Source organism: Heptranchias perlo, chromosome 36, assembly GCF_035084215.1.
Source record: "Heptranchias perlo isolate sHepPer1 chromosome 36, sHepPer1.hap1, whole genome shotgun sequence".
Taxonomy (NCBI): Eukaryota; Metazoa; Chordata; class Chondrichthyes; order Hexanchiformes; family Hexanchidae; genus Heptranchias; species Heptranchias perlo.
In genome coordinates, this window is record NC_090360.1 from 4,721,306 (window position 1) to 4,736,325 (window position 15,020).

General features: G+C 45.5%; 1 protein-coding gene across 3 annotated transcripts in view; it reads left to right on the forward strand.

The window, feature by feature from the left end:
- The window catches only part of unc5b (unc-5 netrin receptor B), a 212,084-nt gene that overhangs the window by 56,694 nt on the left and 140,370 nt on the right, over nt 1–15,020 (forward strand). The gene's annotated exons all lie outside the window — the stretch shown is intronic.

Genomic DNA, 15,020 nt, shown 5'->3' on the forward strand with positions numbered 1-15,020 from the left:
GATCATTTTCAGTCCAGCTTTCGTTGCGCCATCACCAAGGCTTTTAAGGCTTAATTTGCCCAGACTCTGAAAGCAGGAACAAAAGGACTGAAGGGAGGAAAGGCTACTTACTGTCTGCTGTAAATTAATGTGAGGGGACGGGGGCGGGGGTGGGACAAACGGCACCCTACAGTCTGCACGGCATGGAGATTTCCTGCTGTGTGCAGCTATCTGTAAGTTGGGAGGGGATGCAGATGGCTGGAGGTACAATTGGAGACCAGCGTGGCATCTGGGTGGTTTTAAACAGCACGGAGCAGAGTCAGTATCTGTTTAATATCGCGCACGCACAAGTAGGAGAACTACAGGGCACATTCCTGAAAGCTGGGCCGGTTTCTCACAACAGAAACCCGGAGGAGAGGGAGGACATTTGCACAATGAAAGCTTGCTTGGATTTGCTAGATATGGATCCAGTGTGTAAATGCCAGGTCCCGGGGGAGAGAAAACAAAAACTGGGATATTATGTTCAGTCATAAATATTGTTTGATCAGATTTGATGGACAAGGCGTGTTTTCCATTATTACGGACCCTTAACACTTCCACGAGTCTTGTTTACACAGCGCAGGGTGTGGGCAAGTGAAACTGATATGGCCCCCATTCGCCAGTGAATTTTGAACCACAGGAGTGTTAAAGGGGCAGCTCCAGACTCCGGTCAGCTTGTTTTATGTGGACTGTGCAATTTTCTGATACCTAATTTCTACCGCTGTTTCATTCAGTTCACTCGATGGAAATCTGTTTCGGACTGAATGGGTTTCCTTTTCTACTTGGCTGTGCAGGTTTTGTGTTGACGTGAGAGCAGCTATTAGCTGCTTTAGAGACATAACAACTATCAGCTTTTGAAGTCAGACTGAAAGACAGGGAACTTGGCGGGGATATATTTGTACTGCAGCTATTAGTCTGTTCCGGCCAGGCAGCCCCTCATTTACACCAGTTGGCTCCAATTGGAATCCCAGATATCTCGGAGCGTGTTCACACACACGCTCAGCTCCCCTTCCAAAGGGGAACATTTAAGACCCCGGTTTATGCGCCTATGCTCGCCAGCCTGTGATCTTCCGCCCATTCTCTTGAGCGGGTGGGATTTGCGGACGAGGGGGAAAACCACGAGAGCATCAGCAAGAAGCATCCCACCCACACCCCCTTAAATGTTTAACTCACATCTGGGGAAAGTTCTCGGGAGGGCCGGAGGGAGCCCTGGAGAACTTTGTAAACCCGGGTCAGCACCTTACTGGAGTTGTGCTCTGTGTAACGTCAAACCCAAGAAGCATGAGACAGGCTCCTCCAGGCAGTCTGGGGCTGGATTTACTCTGTGACTTTAGTCTCGGTGAGAAAGTAGTTTAGCTTTTTATCGAGGGAAATTAAGGGAAATCTGGAATTGGCGTCTGACCTGATTCCAGAACTAAGTGGAACAAGACCGTCTCCCCCAAGGAGTCTCACTCCTCTTCGCTCTGGAGTTGGGCTGGACTCTGGCTCCAGATCTACACCACAATGCCAGCATCAATCTGAAGCAAAGCTGCTTGGTTGTAGTTTAGATGCAGCCTCACACTAGTAGTATTTTCCAGCATACTTTTTCCCTTATTGGCCCTGGGTTTCTTCCCTGGTTTTTTTGCCTCTCCCGGGAGATGACATGGCTGCAGGGTGTGGGGGGGTGGTGGGGTGGGTGGGAGGGGGAGGAAGTGTCTAATCATGACGCTCCAGACATCAGGAGGTGTGGGGCAGGCTTGATGGACCAGGTGGCCTTTTCCTGCCCATCAATTTTGCATGTTCGTACTGCTATCCAGACCCAGATCACGGCCCTGGCTCCAGGTTATACTGCATCGGTGGGAAGTGGAGACCACCTCACAGTGTCGTGGTATAAACACACTCTTCAAGTCACCCTGGGCTTTGAGTTAACGATCTCCGAGAGCAGTTTGTGATTGCTATTGTGTCAGTAGAAAGAATTCTCTTTGATACTTGTGTTTTACGGTGGAGATAAAATGATAGAAATGAATTATGTGCTCATAGTTAGAAATTGGAATGGAATTCTGCGTATTAACTGCAAGCTGTTGGAAGCACGGGGTTTCCTTGTAATAAAATGCCAACGCTTTTCATGTTTGACACTAAGCTCTATTTTTATTTAGTTTTATGCCTTTATGGTAGTTATATCACTATCAGTGGACCCAGCAATCATTGCTCAGATAATTATGTTTTTGAAAAGCATTCAATGCAGTAATACTGTAATAGAATGATGGTAATGAATTGTTTTTGAGCAGCAGGGGCTGGCTTTGTAGTTTGATAATGAGAATCCCCTTGTGCATTGAAGACCTAATTTTTCTAAATGCGTTTTCTGTGTAGTACCAGCACTAATGATATTTAGTCACCCCAGATTTATGTCTGTATTGTGACGGGCAAGTAAATAACACGAAATGGGAACAAATTAATCTGGAGAGATGGGGCACGGTTGTAGCTCGGAGCCGGGAACCAGCCTGTCTTTAGATATTCGCGCGGGGAACCTGGAAGCCAAAAGAGTGTGTCGCAATCTGCGATCGCAACTCAACTGAAGGTAAGTATTTGTGCTTCTGATTTCCCACGAGCCAGGCAGCCAGATTGACAGGCTGACTGCCTGTCGGAAGGAAAAGGAGCCGTGAATCAGAGAGGGGGGAAGGAAGGGAAAGTGAGACCGTGGACCGTGGAAGAAATCGGAGAGGAGGGGGAACGTGGATGACAACGGGTGGGCCTTGGAGAAGATCGGGGGGGATGCGTTCGCACTCCAAAAATCAACGATGTTTACTGCCTACCTGCTCCCCAACCCACCTGTTCTTGGGGGTTAAAGTTCCCTCCATGGCCTTTCCCTTTGACAGAGGAGGTCTTTCAATAGAAGTAAAACCAAGGCAGTTGGTCGGGCCAACGAGGTAGGCCCAAGTGCAGCAAGAAAGCAGAGAGTATGTGCAAGGTACAAAGAAAATGGCATTGCTGAGTTTTTTTTTACTTTCAGCCTCATCGAAACTGCGAGTCAGTTTGCCCACACCAGTCGCTGAATGAAATCTGCCAACCTTTCAGTGGGTACAGTGCCAGATTTAATGGGCCAGATCTCGCTGGAGTGGGACATCGTGCCCCATTAGTTAGACAGTTTCCTGCAACCTTCAGCTCAAGAAGTTTTTGCGCTGTAACTTGCTGGAAGTGCGAACTGGTAACGGACAACGGGGCCGCTGGGACCTGAGTGAACGACGGGACCAACAGTATGTCTCCTTAATCAATGAGATTTAACAATTGAGAAAGACATCGAGTGGTAGAACATCAACACTACATTACATTAGACTTATTATTTTGCCATTTTGTCCAATTTTGGACAACTGTGATCATTTTTGTAGTGTCCACTTGGAATGTCAATTATCCATTCAACAACTGGAAATAGAGATACATTAAACACTGCTGGAGGTAACTCAGACCTATAGTTTTACTGGACTACGAGGGTGGGGGAAGATTTAGTCTTTCTCATCTCCTCCACCAGAGATACCTTCTTGTGTTGCACTAACAAACACCTCAGACACACTCCACATTAAAACCAAGCCACAGCCCATGACAGAGAATGAAATGGGGTGAATGAGAGTCAAGTCAGGTACAGAAAGAGAGGGAAAGAAAGATTGGATTAAGAGAGAGAGAAAAAAAAAAGACAGGAAAGGAAAAGTAAGAAAAAAATGTAAAAATCGAAAATTTGAAATGTTTTAAATCTCTATAAGAACAATTTACCACCTGAAGGAATAAGACTCCACAGTTTAAATTGTTCCCATTCTGGGCCAGAGAGGTTGATTGGCATTTAACAATTATCACGTTGTTAACAAGGTGCTTGTGCTCTTAATTGCCAGGCTTAACTTTCCGTGGTGAGTTTATTGGGCAGTTGATGTGGAAATCCAGCAAGTTCTTAAAAATAACGGGAATGTTGAGGGCGCGATGCCGTTTGTGAGAAGCAAACAGTGGAGCGGCGTAAATCGACCAGCAAGTTCTCGAGATTCGCAACTCACGGCGTGACTCTTAACCCCCCGAACGTGCTGGCCGATTTGCTCATTAATAATGGCGTGCGTCGTTCAGACGCTGTTATTTTTCCATCAAGAGTGGGCCCATTATGTTCATTGACCGAAACAAAGAATGACCATGTTGATTGGGCTGTGGCTTGGTTTTATTGTGGAGTGTGTCTGAGGTGTTTGTTAGTGCAACACAAGAAGGTATCTCTGGTGGAGGAGATGAGAAAGACTAAATCTTCCCCCACCCTCATAGTCCAGTAAAACTATAGATCTGAGTTATCTCCAGCAGTGTTTAATGTATCTCTATTTCCAGTTGTTCAATGGATAATTGACATTCCAAGTGGACACTACAAGAATGATCACAGTTGTCCAAAATTGGACAAAATGGCAAAATAATAAGTCTAATGTAATGTAGTGTTGATGTTCTACCACTAGATGTCTCTGAATAGAACATTCAGTTCATGCCATAATGATAAGGAATGCTGGGATATAGCCTCCTTAACACCTAGTTTCTGTCAAATTTTGACTCCTTGAGTCTACCGCTGGACTCCTGATAATTATGAATGGGAACCTGAATGAACTCATTTCAGAATCTCCAGTCTAACAATGAATCCCTTGGCAACAAGGTGCCTAAGTAACAATGAATTCTGTAAATGAACAATCTCGTATTGGGGTTCAGATGAGGAGTATAAACTGCTCAGTTTTCTCTTGGGTTTAGAACGTCCTCAAAACCCATCAAACCATTATTTACTGATCATTAATTCATAGAATCATACAATGATACAGCACAGAAGGAGGCCATTCGGTCCATCGTGCCTGTGCCGGCTCTTTGAAAGAGCTATCCAATTAGTCCCACTCCCCCCGAGCTCTTTCCCCATAGCCCTGCAAATTTTTCCCCTTCAAGTATTTATTCTGTATCAAACTGTAAGGGGAAGCTAGATAAACACATGAGGGAGAAAGGAATAGAAGGATATGTCGATAGGGTTAAATGAAGAGGGGTGGGAGGAGGCTCGTGTGGAGCATAAACACCAGCATTGACCAGTTGGGCCGAATGGCCTGTTTTTGTGCTGTAAAATCTAAGTAATAGTCAAAAAAAAGTTTACATTGGGGGTGGATCTCCTATGCATTTTTTTAATGGGTGAGGGCCAGCTTATATAGAGAGGTGACCTATATGAAGAGGCAGCCTTTATGTGCATCAGTATGGTACATGTGATTGTGTTTGGAGGCTGTGGACAGGGAGTCAGGTGACGTTCACAAAGTGCTTGCAGATCTCTTATGCTTTATGATGTCATCTGAACCTGTCGATTGGATTACAGCTTTGTAATTCATTTTCAGGTATCTATTATTCTGCGTCTAGCTCACTGCCAGGCATCTATTATGCTCGAACATAATTCACTTATGAGGTGTCCATTATCTGCTCCTTTAACTCTTTTCCAGTACATCTGCTTCTTCTCATTGTCTCACAGTCTCTCTCCATGACATTCTTTCTCCCCCCTTGTCTGCTGCTTCTCCCCATGAACCGATTTATGTCACTGTGAGGGAACTTGGTGCAGCTGTGTAAGAGGGATTGCAATACCACTTAAAGGATCTTTTATTAATATGGAAAGCTGCTTAAAATGTTACTCACCAGGCTCTGTTTTTTCAGTCTCGTTCAGAAAGCAGACCCCTGCTTCTGATCCGCTTGACGTAACTGCTGAGTCTCTGCAGTTTCATTAATAATGCAGTGCTCCCAGGTTAGCCACGAAGCACGGCAGAATCACGCTCGACGACGAAGCTTAAGTGACCCCTTGATCTTCAGATCGCAGAGAGTATCAGAGGAGTTTCACTCGCGGTTTAAACTTTGCAAACTCAGTTCTGGAAATGAAGTGTCAGTTCCATGTGGCCATGACAATGTTTCCCAGTCTCTGTTGCAAATGGGGCCTGCTGCATTGTGCGAACTGGAGACCTTTTGTGCTGGTAGTTTTCCTTTCCAAATCACCCTAACTTTGCTCATTCATTCTTAACAGGGAAACTTAAACCAGTTACAGACCTTAAATAGTTCACTCACACATGTAAAGATCTTGTGTGGCCCTCCACACTTGCCTTTTCATAAGGATGAGAGTTATACCATTTAATGCACATTGTTATTCTGCTAAGATGGTGCAATGTCCCTTTAAGGTCAGAAAGTCTTAATTAGTAAGAAAGCAATCTGGCAGCTTTCATGGTCATTTTCTGGTGCCATCTTACAAATTGCCAGTTTTATTCAATTCAATTTCACAACTTGCTGCGGTGAGATTTGAACCTACGACCTCCAGGATGCTGGTCCAGTGCCATGAACGTGGGACTGCTGTACCCCATCCATGGCCCAGGAGAGAGTTCGCAACAGGCAGTGATGGCTGTGCTCATAGGAACATAGGGACAGGAGTAGGCCATTCAGCCGACTGCCGTAAAAGAGAGGGGCTCAGTTGAGAAATTGTGCACACGGCACGGGGAAACTAAACGGGAGAACAGGGAAATCCGCAGAGGTCGTGTGTTCTTTACCTGAGACGTCTCACGTGTAACTGTTCTCTCCCGAGTAACTGAGCCACAGTGCTGTCCTCTCCCTAGGGCATGACTGAGATCCAAAGTGTTTGACAATAAACTTCAATGCGCAGCTTGCTTACTGCGGTCTCAACAGGATGCTTCCAGTCAGCACTTTTGTTGGTGCAGGTTACACATCTGCCCACTTCATTGTGAAGTAGTTCCTGCTCAACAGAAATGTCACCTAACTTGAACTTTCCTGCTTCCTTTTCCCATTATTGTTTCATTAATAGCGGTATTGAAAAGCTCAATTGGTTAAGCACTTCACACATCTGCAATACCGGATGTACAGATTGGTGTGTTAGCTCTTGATGCGTTCTCACCCTACACGAATAGCACATCTGCCTCATGAAGCCAGGCGTTCCTGTTGAATATTCCCACGCTGCGGATTGCTCGGAAAAACCCACTACCTCAACCAGTGCATCAGATCACACCGGCTAAGGGGCTTCGCTCTATTGTATTATAAATAATGGTCTTTCATCTCATTGCTGATTGTAAAGAAGAAAGAACTCCATCGATATAGTACCTTTCACAACCTCAGGCCGTCCCAAAGCGCTTTACACCAATGAAGTACTTTTGAAGTGTAGTCACTGTTGTAATGTAGGAAATGCAGCAGATAATTTGTACACAGCAAGCTCCCACAAATGGCAATGAGATAAATGACCAGTTAATCATTTTTAGGTGTTGGACGGCCAGGACATGGGGAGAACGCGGCTGCTCTTCTTCGAAATAGTGCCATGGGATCCTTTATGTCCACCTGAGAGGGCAGACGGGGCCTCGGTTGAATGTCTCATCCGAAAGACACTGTCGCCCACCTGACAGTGTAGCACTCCCTCAGTACTGCACTGGATTATGTGCTCAAGTCTCTGGAGTGGGACTTTAACCCACAACCTCCTGACTCAGAGGCGAGAGTGCTGCCCACTGCACAGTCCAAGCATCAAACCTAGTTGCTCCTGAGTCTGTACAGCACAGCTAATGAGCGGATCAACTCAATGAGCCATCCGAAGAGCTGAATATAATTGTTTTCAAACAAAATTTAGTATTTGAATGTGCATTATAATTAGAACCGTGCTCAAATGACAGGGAGTCCTGAAATTTCACAGACTGAAGCTCCCAGGAATAAGAACACAAAAGATAATTCACGTTTCATTCCGTCTTTTTAAACCCGTGTACATCACGAGAGACTCCACTGCTTGAGGTAATTGGAGAGGGGAGAGCTTAGTTGGATGAGTTAATGGCCGTGTAAATTGTGCACTAAGGCAGGTGACAGTGGAAATGCAGCTGGGTTCTCGATCATACTTTTAGCCCCTTGATGTAGTGTGAGGAGCCCAAGCCAGTCTAAGCTGATCGAGTTCTTGGCTGCAGCCTTTGTAGTCAGAGGCCTGTTAGACATCGGTATTTCGCTGGTGGCAGAACAAGGCCAAACTGACATTGGCGCTCCCGAATTACCCCATTTTCTCCTGTTTGGCCTTTTGGAGGCCTGTGGAGAACTTGGTGGCCTTTGGGATTTGCACAGGAGGCAGAGGCAAAGGACGACCTGGACAACTCTTCTGTTTTAAAGGAAATTGGAGTCGCCCACCTGAGAACCTAATACGCCATCTGGGCCCGTGACATGACACGAGTTCACGTCATCAACAGGCACGTTGCTGCACGCCGTCTGTTGGCCAATGGGGGAGGTCGTAGTTCTGGGGCCGCAGATCACCGGAGCCTCTGCTGCCATCAGTTCCGTGTCTGTCAGTGTCGATAACCGTACGAGACCTGCCCTTTGGGAGTCATTAGCACGAAAGTAAAGTCACCAGGAACTTCCTACGAGAAGTGTTCAATTTAACACTGCAGCACCTGACTACTTCATCGTAGGTTCAAGTCTTGAGCACATAATCTAGGCTGACACTCTCAGCGACTGTACTGAAGGAGTGCTGTACGGTCGGAGGTGCCATCTTTCGGACATTAAAACGATGCCCCATCTGCCTTCTCAGGTGGACGTAAAAGACCCCATGGCACTATTTCGAAGAAGAGCAGGGGAATTCTCCCTGGTGTCCTGGCCAATATTTATCCCTCAACCAACATCACGAAAGCAGATTATCTGCTCATTTATCTCATTTGCTGTCTGTGGGATCTTGCTGTGCACAAATTGTCTGCCACGTTTCCTACATTACAACAGTGACCACACTTCAAAAATACTTCCATTGCCTCTGAAGTGCTTTGGGACATCCTGAGGTCATGAAAGGCGCTATATAAATGAAAGACTTTCCCTTTTAACTTGCGAAGTTTATACTTCTAATTGCAGTCAACAGCTGGATATGTGTGTATTTGCCATCAGCTGCAGTTCTGAAATGTAAAAGCTGCTTCCAATGGAGCTGTTGGCGGAGGTTTGGGAGGCTTACCTGTGTCTGGCTTCTAGGCGGTGATACAGATTGTGGCCACAGAGCAGCAACAAAGGGCGGAAGTTCGGAACTTTATATTAGAAGAAAAAGTGTAATTTCCAAATAATCAATTTTCGTTAGGCAAGGGTATTAAGGGTTATGGAACCAAGGCGGGTAGATGGAGTTAAGATACATATGTCATGATGTAATTGAATGGCAGAACAGGCTCGAGGGGTTGAATGACCTCCTCCCGTTCTCCAGAACTGAACTGAAACACTGCCAGGAATACAACTTTTTAAAGTCTCGGGCCAAACGAGAAAGTGGCCTCTTTTTTTTTGACCAAAGGTCTAATTGGATGAGGTGATATGTGAGAATGTCATCTGCGCACTGCAGCTGGTCCTGATGGACTAACAAAGACTGTAGCTTTGGATCGATGTCATGGCGCCTTCCCCTTGGTAACCTTTGGGGAAAGGGAGATGAGAGAAATATCACAGTTCCGAAGTCTTGGACGTTTTCCCCTGTAATTATGCACCTCTATCAGGAGATTCAGTTGATGTGTATCTATGACGATTTAGATTGTGGATGGTCCATTCTAAAGGTCCATCGCACAATGGGCCAAAATATGGCCGCATCTCATTTTCGTCTGCTCTTGTATTTGAACAGTGCGATTGTTATTTCAGATCATCTGAATGATTTGTTTCCTGCTCCCAGTTTGCTCCTAATGGATTATTTTGTTATCAATAATGGGCGGTGCTCAACCACTTTTTCTTGTTCCTCTGTTAATCTGCGCAACTCCCCAGGGGAAGCTACAACATGAGTTGTGTGATTTATTGCACTGCAACATTCCCGTAAATCAGCCGGTGCAATTATAATATCCACCCTTTCTGAGAGAGCAGGAATAGATGATAAAAGACACAAAGCAAAATAGTCCAGATGATGGAAATCTGAAATAAAAACAGAAAATGCTGGAAAGACATAACAGGTCAAGAGAAAAGAAAAAGATGAGGTTAATGTTTCAGGTCTTACGACCCTCAGAACCAATGGATGAGAAAGAAGATGAGCTTCACTTGTGTGTCTTAATTACAACCAAACCTTTTCGACATCACCACTTCTGATAAAAGGTCATCGACCTGAAACGTTAACTCTTCTTTCTCTCTCCACAGACGCTGTCTGACCTGCTAAGTGTTTTCCGGCATTTTCTGTTTTTAATTCAGATTTCATTGGCGGTATTTCGCTTTTAGTTTAGATATTGTCATTTCTTGAACTATTTTTTTAAACATGATCCAACTACGAATTTCTGTCCATTTTTCTCCTGTTGCGGAGGCCAGGCATATCTTGTCATATCTTTGACTGGTGTACGAAGAATACTCTGGGGATAAGGCATTAAAAAGCAAAGTGACTTTAAAGGTCACGATTATTAATGACAGGTACTTCCCCATAGATTTCCTCCATTTGTTTATTTATTGAAGAATGTGAGATCTGCAGGCTCCTCCAAGCCATGTACAGACAGCTTCATCTCATTGAACAAATGATGAAACACATACCTTGGGGTGATCCCAACAATGGCAAATCCACTCGCGATCACACCTTCTCCAGACCACTGGTGTCAGTGCAGTGGATCTGAACAGAAACCAACTCTCGGACTGTCGTTTATTTTCAGACCAACCCTTTTCCATCAGATGTACATATTATATATGTGTCAGCTTGGCTCAGTTGGTAGCCCTCAGCTCTATGAGTTAGAAGGTTGTACATTCAAGCTCCACTGCAGACGTAAGAACACAATGTAGACTAACGCTTCAGGGCAGTACTGAGGGAGTGCTGCATTGTCGGGGGTGCCGTCTTTTGGATAAGATGTGAAACTGAGGCCCAGTTCAGGTGGATGTAAAAGATCCCACGGCACTATTAGGAGAGTAGGGAGTTCTCCCTGGTGTCCAGGCCAACATTTATCCCTCAACCATCACTACCAGAGCAGACTAAATAATAATTTGCCACAGTTGTTATTTGTGGGACCTTGCTGTGCATAAATTGACTACTATTTATCTACATAACAACAGTGACTGCACTTCAAAAGTAATCCATTGGTTGTAAAGCACTTTGCGACATCTTGAGGACATGAGGCACTATGTAAATGAAAGTTCTTTCTTTCTATATATATATGCTACACTGGTACATACTTTGTCCATCACACAACAAACAATGTATCTTTTGTTACAGATATAAAGTAATCTTTGAAAGTTGAAAGAAAGTCAGTCACTTAATGCTGGATGCTTTTGATTTGGAGGCTGAAACTTACAATCATTTTCCAATCTGGACAGTGTCCCCCTCAAACTCTGATTGACCGGAGACTGTGTTTACTTAACAACAATTAGAGCTTTTAAAGATCCATCTTAACAAAACAATAATAAATTGTGCACGATATTTTTTTAATACTGTTCCCTTATAGAGCGGTGCCTCCTCCAACTGACCGCAAGCAACACCCTCAGAGATCCACTGGTATATTTTTTTAAAAGAAAGACGATATATATGGATGGGCATTTATTGATAATATTACAGAGCCATGAGCCTTCACTCTGCGTGCTCTGTGTGCACTTTGTACGTGCTCTGTGTGCACTTTGTACGTGTCTGTGTACACTTTGTACGTGCTCTGTGTGCACTTTGTACGTGTCTGTGTGCACTTTGTACGTGTCTGTGTGCACTTTGTACGTGTCTGTGTGCACTTTGTACGTGTCTGTGTGCACTTTGTACGTGCTCTGTGTGCACTTTGTACGTGTCTGTGTGCACTTTGTACGTGTCTGTGTGCACTTTGTACGTGTCTGTGTGCACTTTGTACGTGTCTGTGTGCACTTTGTACGTGCTCTGTGTGCACTTTGTACGTGTCTGTGTGCACTTTGTACGTGTCTGTGTGCATGGTTGTACTGTGCCACAACTTAGTTTAACTGGAACCAGTAACAACACCACTGCCAGTTCCTCCTACAAATGGAACCACCCATGTGTCCATCATTGTCCCAACACGCAACAGGTCTTGGAATTGTAGATTACACTGCCAACAAAAACATCCCAACAGTCTTTCCTTGGCAGAGGTGCTGGGCAGGGGTGAGGGGAGGGGGGATCGGGTGACTGGGTTCTCCTCAGTTTGTTTCCGCATGAGTTAAGGATTCCTCCCCCCTACAAGTCCTCGGCTTGCCCCTGATATCCTCCCCTCCCCCACAGAACACGTCATCTATGCTTGGACTTCTGTTGCTTGGCAATAACAGTTTCGAAATGACTGCCGGTGACATTAGCCGACAAATGCCGAAAACATTTATATGACATTCCCCTGCCCGCTATTTTAACAAGAGACATCAATCTGTTGATTTTAATTGGGTCAGCACCTCCATTAAAATAGCAGACATTTGAATATCATGCGACCACATTAAGCATTCCTCCACTAATATTGACAGGACTAATATTATAGGCTCCTATGTAAATGCCCTGGCCTGTGTTTACTTACAAATATCTGCGATTATAGCTGGAGCCTTTTAGTTCCATGTAAAGGTTACCTATTGCTCGAAACCATTTGCGGAGCTGCGACACTTAACCAGCAGAGCGAGAGCAATAGGAGGGGAGAATGAGGCTAATCCACTGTTTGAAGGGTTCACGTCAGCCCCTTGGGGAATTCCCAGTTAGCTCGTTAATGTGTGATTCAGGTTACCCTGGGTCCGTGGAGACAGATCACGCTGAAATGAGGCCGCTCTACGCTGGGAATAGGTTGCTGACGACAGACTGAGCGAGCATCGGCTTCAAAACGAAGTCTGTGGGGGAAAGTTAGAGCCTACCCAGTTTATTAACTGAGTCAGTGCAAGGTGTAAACTGGCTGCAAAATGGACTAGCGGACAGAGAATTTTACATTTAGAAACTGGGCAGCAGCCTTGCTTATAATATTCAATGCAACAACCAGATATGTATTGTGTTACAAGCAGGACCAGTTTAAATGGTTAACATAAGAAATAGGAGCAGGAGTAGGCCATTCGGCCCCTCGAGCCTGTTCCACCATTTAACAAGGTAACTCACTGCATCTATTTTTGTTTGGAAGGACTGCTATGTTTATATTGTTTTTCTTCCCCCGATCTCCTCCCCTGCTCTCCTGAAGGCAGTGATTCCATGCCGGGCTACGGTTCCACTCGTCATGTCAGAGCTTCAGTAGTGAGTGCCGGCCGGCTATTCAACTAAAAGGACATCGCGGCCAATTCTACTCTCTCCTGATGCCCAGACGCGGCACTTTCCAGCCATGGCGGCGAGGGGAGGGGGAGTTCGCTGGATAGTGATCGGGATCATTTCCTCACCCCCCCCCTCCTCCCATCCTTCCCCAGCCCAGGGACACTGAAATGCCCTTACTGCCATCCTGGCTTATTTCTGCTAACAGATAATCTAGGACCCTCCTAGTCTGTGTGGCTCAACTACTCATTACTTGAGACCACTGACCCCATCCCATAGGTAGGGATGGGGTATTGTTGATACCCATATTAAAAGAAAAGAAAGACTTGCATTTGTATAGCGCCTTTTCACCACTTCAGGACGTCCCAAAGCGCTTCACAGCCAACGAAGTACCTTTGACGTGTAGTCACTGTTGTAATGTAGGAAACGCGGCAGCCAATTTGAGCACAGCAAGATCCCAGAGTTGGAGGAGCTCAGAGATCTCAGAGGGTTGTAGGGCTTGAGGAGGTTAAAGAGATAGGGAGGGGCGAGGCCATGGTGGGATTTGAACACAAGGATGAGAATTTTAAATTTGAGGCGTTGCTGCACCCGGAGCCAATGTTGGCCGGCAACGCAGGGGTGATGGGTGAACGGGACTTGGTGCGAGTTAGGAAACAGGCAGCCGAGTTTTGGATGAGTTTTGGGACGTGAGTTTCTGGTCTTATGTCTAAAAGCATCGTAGATGTAATTGGGCAGATACTGGAGGACACGGAGTAGACTGGACTCTTTTTGAAAGAAAATTCAAAGCCTTCTGTCTGTGACACTGAAGTCAAAAGATATCACTGACTTAACGTTCTGATTGTAATTCAGCGCTGGCTGTAGACCTTTCTTGTGTGATGGGGTGAGATGAAAAGGGGTGGGAGGAGGCTCATGTGGAGCATAAACACCGGCATAGACCAGTTGAGCCGGAAGGCTTGTTTCTGTGCTTTCCATTCTGTGTAATGTAATAGTGCAGAGCCCATCAGTGCTGACAGTTGTCTCTGTGAAAGGCCAGACAACAGAAAGCCCCAATAATAATAGCATAAAGCAGCTCATTTGGTAGCGCCCACTTCTGAATCAGAAGGTTGTGGGTTCAAGCCCCTCTCCAAGACTCGATCACGTGATCTTGGAGAACACCCTGAGGAAGGGCCGCATTGTGTAGCTGCCACCCTGCGGGTGAGACATGAAGCTGACATCCCATCTATCTCTGTGGTTCAGTTGGACGTTGGAAACATTTATCAACCAACACACCAAAAAACAGATTAACTGGTCATCCATCCAGTTTCTGTTTGTTGGATGTTGCTGTGCACTAATTGGCTGCCTACAGAAGTATATCTGCACTTCAAAGCAATTCACATTATGTGTGAAGCACTTTGGGACATTTCTGAGCAATTTATAATAACAATAACTTGTCCTTGTGTGGCATCTTTTAACACAATAAATTATAACGCAATAAATACTGAGGCACAGAAAGCAAAATCTCCATTCGAACTGGCCAGATTTGTACTGGAAAAGACAAGATGCCTGACTCCACTGTGGCTCTTTGTAGAATTTCCCAGAGTGTGAGGCTGTTAACCTGTTAACTACTGAAAGGCCTTGCAGCTGAAAGTGGAGCCGAGAGAAAGGAGGCAAGAATCAGAAGGGCGGAGGATGTGAGCTGGAGCACAGGGATGAGTGAGGTTGCAGAGGTAGGGAAGGGGGCGAGAGATGACTCATCGGTGTAGATTCTCTTCCTTGTTTTCAAATCCCTCCATGGTCTCTCCCCTCCCTATCTCTGTAACCTCCTCTAGCCCTACAACCTCCCGAGATCTCTACGCTCCTCCAATTCTGGCCTCTTGTGCATCTCCGATTT